Genomic DNA, 11,189 nt, shown 5'->3' with positions numbered 1-11,189 from the left:
TACTCCCACAGTAAGAAATTGATAATGCTTGGGAAACTTATTTTTCAAAACATTGTCTCACTTATTTGTTTTATGTTCTCTACAAATAATGGACTTTGCTGGCTACAGAATCACTAAACATTTTCTCCTTGAAATAGTCTGATCATCTTCTCATTACAATATTCAACACACAATGTATGATTATATCCTATCAAAAATCCCTACTTAAGATGCTGAGCACCGTTCCGATTCCATTATCCTTTAATTCTCTGCATCGTCCTGATTTTTCCATGGGACAGGACCTAGGAGAAGCTCTGACGGTGAGACGAGCAGAACAAGCTGCACACACGAGGCAGCTTGTCTGTGCTGCGAGCATGTTTTGCCAGCCTGCACACATGGCCTGGTAAGGGTCGGACATTCACTTGTCAGGCAAGCTTTCAGTGTGAAATGAGGCACAGCTGAGCCACTTTGTAATATGAAAACACATAATTCACCAGCGAATAAACAGAAAATCAATAAGCCAAATCTGTCATGTACTTAAGTATACAGTATACCTCAGGTAGAAACGGCAGCACAGCCTGTTGTGCTGATTTTTATTAGCAGGTAAACTTCCTTTCAACCTTCATAACAAATGCAATGCTTTATAAACACAAGATTTTGGTAGAATGATTGATAAAGATTTGCTCCAGTTCTGTGAGGCCTGTTTCTAGGGCACACAATCTAAATTCATATTCATTCTCTCTCTCTTTTTCTCTCTCCTAATAGAGTATTTTGATGCCAAAGTGCAGGGCACAGAGATAGGAGACTTGGAAGAGACAGATAATATAGCGGATCCGGGTGTTGTGTTTCAAATTCTTTCCCCCTCAAAATCCATATGTTGAAATCCTAATCCCCAGTATCTCAGTATGTAACTGTATTTAGAGATAAAGTTTTCGCAGAGGTATTAAAGTTAAAATGAGGTCAGTACAGTGGGCCCCAAATCCAATATGACTGCTATCTTTATAAAAAGCAGACATTTGACACAGACATGACAGACAGGGAAGATGATGCCATGGAACAGAAAGAAGATGACCAATCTACAAGCTAGAGACAGAGGCCTGGAATAGGTTATTCCCTCGGGGCCCCCAGAAGAAACCACTTCTACTGGCAGCTTGATCTCAGAATTTTAGCTTCCAAGACTGAGAAAATAAATTTCTATTGAAGCCACCTACTTTGCAGTATGTTTTTAGGCATCTTTAGAAGACTAATACACTAGGATTTACAAGATTAATTATTTTTCCACCAATAGTAAAGCTCTAGAGTTTTTCCAAATGAAATGATCTCGACCTGAGGGTCAAAGTACATTTCTAATGAAGAAAGCACTTTATATTCTGGTGCCTGCATTGACTTGTGCAAGACAATTTTGCAGGCAAGGTGTATGATTTTCATTCTGAATATTATTTGTACCCCAATCCTGATTTTAATATTCCTTTGGATAAATTGGGAAATTTAAACTTGCCAGTAACTAGAAAAGGAGTAGATACCCACATTGGTGAAAAAAATCCAAGCAAATCTTCTGCCTCTAAAGGAATGAGCAATCAGAAGTAGTTACTATGGCAGATTTTGGATGATCCCTGCCATCCAGTGGTGGAGATCCCATTTCTTTACTGACTGAATTTGTCTACACTAATAGAATATGATGGGAGCAATATTATGTTGACTTTTAAACTCCAATACATTGGCCACCTGATGCAAAGAACTGACTCACTGGAAAAGACCCTGATGCTGGGAACGACTGAAGGCAGGAAGAGAAAGGGACAGCAGAGAATGAGATGGTTGGATGGCATTACCAACTCGACAGATAAGTTTGAGCAAGCTCTAGGAGTTTGTGATGGACAAGGAGGCCTGGTGTGCTGCAGTCCATGGGGTCACAAAGAGTCAGACACAACTGAGCAACTGAACTGAACTGAATATTATGTTAGTTCCAGCCTAATATTTAACAAAACTGGTGGCTTCTGCTTCCTCCTCTTGGAAGGCAGTCAACATGTAAGAAATCTACCCTGAGACTGCCAAGTTGTAAGAAGCCCACTCCACCTGTCCACAGAGAGAGAATGGACACAAGGAGAAGCAGTGAGTCACCAGACCTGCGAGAGAAGCCCTCTTGCCTTTTCCAGCCAGCACAGCTGTTAACCAAGGCCAAGGGAGTGACAGACCTCAGCCAACTGCAAGAACCAAGATCACACAGACATGGTCCCAAGTAAGGGATCCCAGCCAGCGTGCTCAGGTGTTTGAGCTATCCCAAGTGAGACCCCTAAGGTCGTGAGGCAGAAGGGAGCCACTCTCATATTTATGATCCTCACATTTGTAAGAAAAATGAAATGATTGTTGTTTAAGATGCTAAATTTGGGGTTAGTTGTTTTTGTGCAGAAATAAGTAACTGAAATAGTCTTAAATAAGCTATTGAGACTTTATGGAAATGTATTTAGGGACAAGGATGTTATGCTGTATATCTAAAAGATTATAAAATTTTGGATCAGAGAGAAAGAAAGCCTTTGCTAAATTCAATAAATACTGACAAGTTACGAACTTTAAATAATCATGAATTTTTATTGTACCCAATCTTGCTCTTTAGTTCTGCATTGTTAAACATTACTTTCAGTAGTACAATGTTCCTCTAGAAGCATTACAGTTCTGCCATCAACTTGGGGACTTCTGTAGGAGAAGTTCGTTAATGGAACCGTTTGGTTATGACCACTGCCCCTTGGCCATAAAGGATAGCTTGGAGATTAGTTAGTTCAACTCCTTTATTCTACACAGTGGAGACAAGGCTCAGAGATCTTAAGTAACTTCCTCTATGTCACAGAACCAATATTTGATTAGGGCATGTTCTCAGATTTTCTGACCCGTAGCACAGTGAACTCACTCTGCGATATCACTTTTAATGGAATTTATAAATTATTGATGATTTTAGGAATTTAGTAATTTCCGTATTTTAGTTATTTCCGTATTTTAAAAAGTCCAACGAATCCAACATTAGGATCTACCTACTTTACTTTTGTACCACAGTACCTTTTCTATAGGTGGCGCTAGCGGTGAAGAACTTGCCTGCCAATGCAGGAGACGTAAGAGATGCAGGTTAGATCTCTGGGTTGGGAAGATCCCCTGAAGGAGGGCAGGGCAACCAAGTATTCTTGCCTGGAGAATCCCATAGACAGAGGAGGCTGGTGGGCTACAGTCCATAGCATTGCAAAGAGTCAGACACGACTGAAGCGACAACATTCAGGCACCTTTTCTACATGCATACATACATACATGTACGTATGAATATGTTTTTATGTGTATGTGTGTATATATACATATTCCAAAGGCAAGCATACTAATTTTGCTATTAATACAGAAATTAATCTGTGCATACTATATAAGCATTATGAAGTAGGATACAAAGTGAAAGTCATTCAGTCGTGTCCGACTCTTTGCGACCCCATGGACTAAACAGCTCATGGAATTCTCCAAGTCAGAATACTGGAGTGGGTAGCTGTTCCCTTCTCCAGGGGATCTTCCCAACCCAGGGATAGAACCCAGGTCTCCCGCATTGCAGGCAGATTCTTTACCAGCTGAGCCACCAAGGAAGGAAAGTAGGATACAAATCACAGAGTATTTCTGGAAAGCTGGATTCCATGGAGATTAGTAAACTATTAATATAATGAAACCCAGTTGTATCAGGCATTATCAGATGGGGAAGAAATGCCCTGTCAGTTTTAACCCAGTCTGCAAAGGCAGTCAGCCACGTGCAACCACCAATGATGTGTTCCACTGTGTGATGCCGGCTGGAGCTCTGGAGATAGGTCCCTTACTGTGATGTGAGCCAGTGGGGAACTCTGTGTAGGCAGACTGCAATTACTTCCACATTATAGTGAACACAGAAGAACAGAAACCTTATTAAACACAGATTAAGTTCATTATTGTATAAATTCCTCCTTGGAAATTGAGCCTAATCCTGTCCCAAAATATTAAACATGGCACTGATATTACAGTAAAGATAGAGATAATACCCTCCTCCTTATCTTGGCTCACCTCTGTCATATTAATGAGGAAAACTTGTAATAGCTGTGGCTGCTGCTTGTGTAAAAGAGCAGCTGCCAACTAGACCCAGAGTCAGATTCCTCTATCTGGTTTGCTACATGATATTTCCCACAAAATCTTTTCAGATTGATCTTCACTCGAAAGGCCTTCACTGCAAGCTAATCTGGAGTTTCATGTTGCAAAGGTCTGGGATGGCAAACATTATGTTTGCATTCTCCAGTAATTATGTTTGACCGAAAACACATTTGTAACTGGCTCTGCACTCAGAGTAGGAACTCCCCAGGGCCAGTGTCAGCGCCTCAGTGAGGCTGTTCAACGGGAACAGGGCTGGAGAGCAGCTTGGCTTTATGCACACCTGCCTTTTTCCAATTAAATATATGTTTTTCACAGATGCAACGAAATCTTTTCTATTTTCAGTTATGTTTTTGGGTTTTCATTTGACACTATGTTTTCCTGTTAGAGAATTTTATATGAATGTATTGTATAAGGAACTGTCCAGTAAAACTAACTTAAACCTGGGTCAATTCTCAGAGAAAGCTTAAAATGCAAAAGTATATTTTCAGTAACTATTATCAACTGCCTCCATACCTTAGGGAAAAAATCATTTTGACTGATATTTTATATAATTGGAAGAGAAAAGGGGATTGAAGAATAATCAGAAAACGGAGAAAGAGGGAAAAAGCAAAGAAAATAAGACAGAGAATTTATGAATAAAGGCCAGAGAACCAAGATGCTCTCAGAATTGAATTATGCTCATTTTCCCTGTCAGATGCTTCATTACTACCAAACATTTTCTCCACCTGATTTTTCCATAAACTATTAGGTTGGTGCAAAACTAATTGTGGTTTGTACACTGTTGAAATTTGCTGTTTGATATTGGAGTATATTCTTAATAAATGTAGTTATGTTATACTTTATTTTAATCCACATTCTTGCTTTATGGGTTTTTTTTTTGTATTTTTTTTTTTTTGCTAATGACTTATTACTTGTGTTTACTATATATTTATTTTAGACTCTAGAAATGATGTTAGACAAAAAGCAAATTTGAGTGATTTTTTTTTTTATTGAAGTTCAAAATGGGCCGTAAAGCAGCAGAGACAACTTGCAAAATCAACAACACATTTGGCCCAGGAACTGCTAATAAAGCTACAATGCAGCGGTGGTTCAAAAAGTTTTGCAAAGGAGATGAGAGCCTTGAAGATGAGAAGTGCAGTGACTGGCCATCAGAAGTTGACAACAACCAACCAAAAAAATTTGCTTTTTGTCTAACATCATTTCTAGAGTCTAAAATAAATATAAAGTAAACATCAAGTAATAAGTCATTAGCAAAAAAATCATCGAAGCTGATCCTCTTACAACTACAGGACAAGTTGCTGAAGAACCAAACATTGGTCATTCTATGATCGTTCGGCATTTGGAACAAATTGGAAAAGTGAAAAACCTCGGTAAGTGGGTGCCTCATGAGCTGACAGGAAAAAAAAATCTTTTTAAAGTGTTGTCTTTTCTTATTCTATGCAACAATGAACCGTTTCTTGATAGGACAACAAATCATTTCTTGATCGGATGTGGGATCATGATGTGATCGCACAACTGTGACATGCAACAAAAGTGGATTTTATATGACAGCCAGTGATGACTAGAGCTCCAAAGCACTTTTCAAAGCCAAACTTGCAGCAGAAAAAGGTCCTGGTCATGGCTGGGTGGTCGGCTGCCGGTCTGCTTTCTGAATCCCAGTGATACCATTACATCTGAGAAGTATGCTCAGCAAATCAATGAGATGCACCAAAAACTACAATGCCTAAAGCCGGCATTGGTCAACAGAAAGGGCTCAATTCTTCACCACAATGTCCAACCGCACATGGCACAACTAATGCTTCAAAAGTTGAACAAATTAGGCTACAAAGTTTTGCTTCATCTGCCATAGTCACCTGACCACTTGCCAACTGACTGCCACTTCTTCAAGCATCTTGACGATTTTTAGCAGGGAAAACGCTTCCACAACCAGCAGAATGCAGAAAATGCTTTCCAAGAGTTCATTGAATCCCAAAGGATGGATTTTAATGCCACAGGAAAAAACTTATTTTGTGTTGCCAAAACAAATGTGTTTATTGTAATGATTCCTATTTTGATTAATAAAGATGTGTTTGAGCCTAGTGTTAATGATTTAGTACCAACTTAATATAATTGGTAAAATGACACAGTAGGAGGGCCCGGACAGAGAGGCAGATATCCCCCCCTTATCTAAATGAATGCTCCAAGTTCCAAAGCTGGGCTCGTACAAATTGATCAAACAAGTAATAGTCTCCTAATCTTTATTTTTTTCAGACATAGGGTAGGAGGCAGTTTGCTTGAAAGCTGTCATGGATATTAAAATCAACAAATGTCAGAGTGAGAAAAAAATTAAATGATATCTCTTCATATATAAACCAATACAGACACTCTATGAAACTCATTTTATCAGGCTATTGCCACTTGTACAAGAGAACTGTAACTTTATGTAGAATGACGTCTTCTATTCTTGGTTCTTCTTTAGGGGGAAGTTGGTTTAGGAAAAAAAAAAAAATTGCAGATATTTCATGAACAGACTGAAATGTCTTCCAGGTCACAGGCAAAGACTGTTGGGCTTTTCTTAGTCTCCATGGACTAATTCCTGCGTGTTATTACTGCACATTTTCTAGTGTCTGGGCTTCTATGTTTCTAGACAAATGAGATCAATAAAAGTGGACAATAGCAGGGCCTCAGATAGGTATGTACAGTAACTATACACAAAGAAAGTATCTGTAATCATTCAATCAGGAATAAGTGTCTTCCTATTTACCCACACAGTTAGCCGAGGCAGATTGCTCTGTTATTTCTTTATTTATATATGGCCTTCTCCGCCCACCTGCCTTCCTTTTCTCAGCTATTTTCAGGCGATGAAAATCCTATCAACCTTTCAGTTGATAAGATTTAAGTTGGATCTTAAATACAACCTTTCTTTCTAATTATGAAAGTCAGAACTGATTTCTCCTTCCTCTGAACTCTTTTAATTCTTAAAATAGAAACAATTAGAATAAAATAAAATTTTCAAGAAGAAAATTGAATCTAGAAACCAAAACTTAATAAATTTAAATGTATAAAGACATACAACTTTTCTGTGGAAGATGTATGCAACACATGACAAAGTAATACTACTATATTTTTTTTAATTAAGAGTTTGCAAAAATTACTAAGAACCTTGAGTAACTCAATGTAAAACCACACAAATACTAATATAGACAAAGCAGTTTATAAGAAAACAAATAGATGTGGTAAACAAAGCAAGAAAATATACTTAATTTCACTTATTAAAAAAAAAACCTCCAAACGACTCATTGTTTTCACTTGTCATATTAGCCAAAATTTAAAAGCTGGTAATACCTAATCCTTCCTGCACTATTAAGCAATATGATAGGGTGATATGATAGCCCCAGAGCCTGGAGCTGTACTGTCTGAGTTCACACCCTGGCTCCATTATTTACTAGCCAAATGATCTTGGCTAAGTGATTTAGCCAATCTATTGAGCCTCAGTTCAAAATCTACAGAACGTGGGTAAGGATAGAGTAGCTAGCTATGTGAAGAATAAATAATTAATAAATGTCAAATAATATATATAGCAAGTGAGAGAGTTAATTCCTAGGTAGGTTGATAAGAAGTCTGAGGAGGAGGAGGAGGGAGGAGGAGTAAGGGAGAAGAGGAAGGGGAGGAGAAGGAGGAGGAGAAAGGGACAAATTTCTTTTTCTACATTCCTTGTCTTAGTCAAATAAGACATTTTTTTTCTTAATTTCTGAGTTGTAATGGCAGCAATCAATCCTATGACAACTTTCTTTAAGCCCAAAGCTAATGATTACACAGCAAAACAACTCATCTTGCTCAAGGATATGTTTTCCCTTAAGCTCTGCCAGTCAGTTCAGTACTAAGTCGTGTCCGACTCTTTGTGACCCCATGGACTGCAGCACGCCAGGCCTCCCTGTCCATCACCAACTCCCGAAGTTAACTCAGACTCATCTGCATTGAGTCAGTGATGCCATCAAACCATCTCATCCTCTGTCGTCCCCTTCTCTTCCCACCTTCAATCTTTCCCAGCATCAGGGTTTTTTCAAATGAATCAGTTCTTTGCATCAGGTTGCCAAAGTATTGGAGTTTCAGCTTCAGCATCAGTCTTTCCCATGAATATTCAGAACTGATTTCCTATAGGATGAACTGGGACACTCAAGAGTCTTCTCCACTGCCACAGTTCAAAAGCACCAGTCCTTTGGCACTCAGCTTTTTTTATGGTCCAACTCTCACATCCATACATGACTACTGGAAAAACCATAGCCTAGACTAGACGGACTTTTGTTGGCAAAGTAATTTCTCTGCTTTTTAATATGTTGTCTAGGTTGGTCATACTTTTCTTCCAAGGAGCAAGTGTCTTTTAATTTCATGGCTGCAATCACCATCAGGAGTGATTTTGGAGGCCAAAAAAATGAAGTCTGTCACTGTTTCCACTGTCTCCCCATCTATTTGCCATAAAGTGATGGGACCAGATGCCATGATCTTAGTTTTCTGAATGTTGAATGCTAAGCCAACTTTTTCACTCCCCTCTTTCACTTTCATCATGAGGCTGTTTAGTTCCTCTTCGCTTTCTCCCATAAGGGTGGTGTCATCTGCATATCTGAGGTTATTGATATTTCTCCCGGCAATCTTGATTCTACCTTGTGCTTCATCCAGCCCAGCGTTTCTCATGATGTACTCTGCATATAAGTTAAATAAGCAGGTTGACAATATATAACCTTGATGTACTCCTTTCCCAATTTGGAACCAGTCTGTTATTCCATGTCCACTTCTAAGTGTTGCTTCTTGACCTGCATACAGATTTCTCAGGAGGCAGGTCAGGTGGTTTGATATTCCCATCTCTTAAAGAATTTTAAACAGTTTTTTGTTATCCACACAGTCAAAGTCTTTGGCATGGCCAGTAAAGCAGATGTAGGCATTTTCTTGGAACTGTCTTATTTTTTTGATGAATCAGTGGATGTTGGCAATTCGATCTCTGGTTCCTCTGACTTTTCTAAAACCAGTTTGAATATCTGCAAGTTCACGGATCACATACTGTTGAAGCCTGGCTTGGAGAATTTTGAGCATTACTTTCCTAGCATGTGAGATGAGTGCAGTTGTGCGGTAGTTTGAGCATTCTTGGTATTGCCTTTCTTTGGGATTGGAATGAAAACTGACCTTTTCCAGTCCTGTGGCCACTGCTGAGTTTTCCAAATTTGCTGGCATATTGAGTGCAGCACTTTCACAGCATTATCTTTCAGGATTTGAAATAGCTCAACTGGAATTCCATCACCTCCACTAGCTTTGTTCATAGTGATGCTTCCTAAGGCTCACTTGACTTCACATTCCAGGATGTCTGGCTCTAGGTGAGTGATCACACTATCGTGATTATCTGGGTTGTGAAGATCTTTTTTGTACAGTTCTTCTGTGTATTCTTGCCATCTCTTCTTAATATCTTCTGCTTCTGTTAGGTCCATACCATTTCTGTCCTTAATTGTGCCCATATTTGCATGAAAAGTTCCCTTGGTATCTTTAATTTTCTTGAAGAGATCTCTAATCTTTCCCATTCTATTGTTTTCCTCTCTTTCTTTGCATTGATCACTGAGGAAGGCTTTCTTGTCTCTCCTTGCTATTCTTTGGAACTCTGCATTCAAATGGGTGTATCTTTCCTTTTCTCCTTTGCCTTTCACTTCTCTTCTTTTCATAGTTGTCTGTAAGGCCTCCTCAGACAACCAGTTGGCCTTTTTGCATTTCTTTTTTTTGAGGTTGGTATTGATCACTGTCTCCTGTAAAATGTCATGAACCTCCGTCCGTAGTTCTTCAGGTATTCTGTCTATAAGATCTAATTCCTTAAATCTATTTGTCTCTTCCACTGTATAGTTTTAAGATTTCATTAAGCTCTGTACTAATGATTATATAACAACAACATATCTATTGCAACTGTGCCATCCTTTCAGTCTCTTGAGTTGAAATAGCTACTTTTAATCTCTTACCTGGACACTGGATAAATGAAAGTTGGAGGATCCTTCAATATGTGTAAAATAAGTTCTCCTTGTTCATTCAAGGCAAGGTTGAAATATTAAAAAGAAAGTTCAATAGGAAGCGCAAAGAAATCTAAACCTCACAAACATAAACATGACAATATAATAATCCAGTGATAATACACCAGATCCTGACCTTAATTTTCATTTAAATTTTTTCTAGAAAGAATACTGAGAAAGAGTGCTACTCTCAAGTCTTTGGAGATCCAACCAGTCCATCCTAAAGGAGATCAGTCCTGGGTGTTCATTGGAAGGACTGATGTTGAAGCTGAAACTCCAATACTTTGGCCACCTGATGCGAAGAGCTGACTCATTGGAAAAGACCCTGATGCTGGGAAAGATTGAGGGCAGGAGGAGAAGGGGACAACAGAGGATGAGACGGCTGGATGGCATCACTGACTTGATGGACATGGGTTTGGGTGGACTCAGGGAGTTGGTGATGGACAGGGAGGCCTGGTGTGCTGCGGTTCATGGGGTCTCAAAGAGTCAGACACGACTGAGTGGCTGAACTGAACTGGATATCCAAGAGTATGATTCTAAAAACACCTTTCACACAATTTAAAACATGCTGCAATCCCTGTTGTTTAACCCTGCCTCAAATGTTATATTCTATTCCTTCTCATTCTCTAGGTTTGAAGATAAACTTACTGCTACACAGAGTACCAGGAATTACTTGTCCTTAATTTGATTTCACCTGCCGCAGACCTTGAGCACTCTCACTTTATCTTTCTCAGTGATATTTTAGGGCATTAGTTCTCAGACAGTCCTCACTTAGCTCCACTTCAGTCTGTCTTCTGCTTGCCTAAGGAACCCTCACGAAGTAGTTCTACATTTGAACTATTATTTTAGGGTAGTGTATTTGTTCCTTAAGCCTGCCATAAGAAAGTACAATGGCTTTAAATTAGACTGTATGACAAAGTAACAGAAATTTATTTTCTCACAACTCGGGAGGCTATAAGTCTGAAGTTGAAATGTCAGGAGTGTCACTCTCTCTCTAAAAGATCAAGAAAAGGATCTTTTCCTGCCTGTTTCCTAGCTCCTGCCCTTTAACCT

Source organism: Giraffa tippelskirchi, chromosome 6 (assembly GCF_054371585.1).
Source record: "Giraffa tippelskirchi isolate mGirTip1 chromosome 6, T2T-mGirTip1v1.2.pri, whole genome shotgun sequence".
NCBI lineage: Eukaryota > Metazoa > Chordata > Mammalia > Artiodactyla > Giraffidae > Giraffa > Giraffa tippelskirchi.
Note: the sequence above shows the minus strand (reverse complement) of the source record.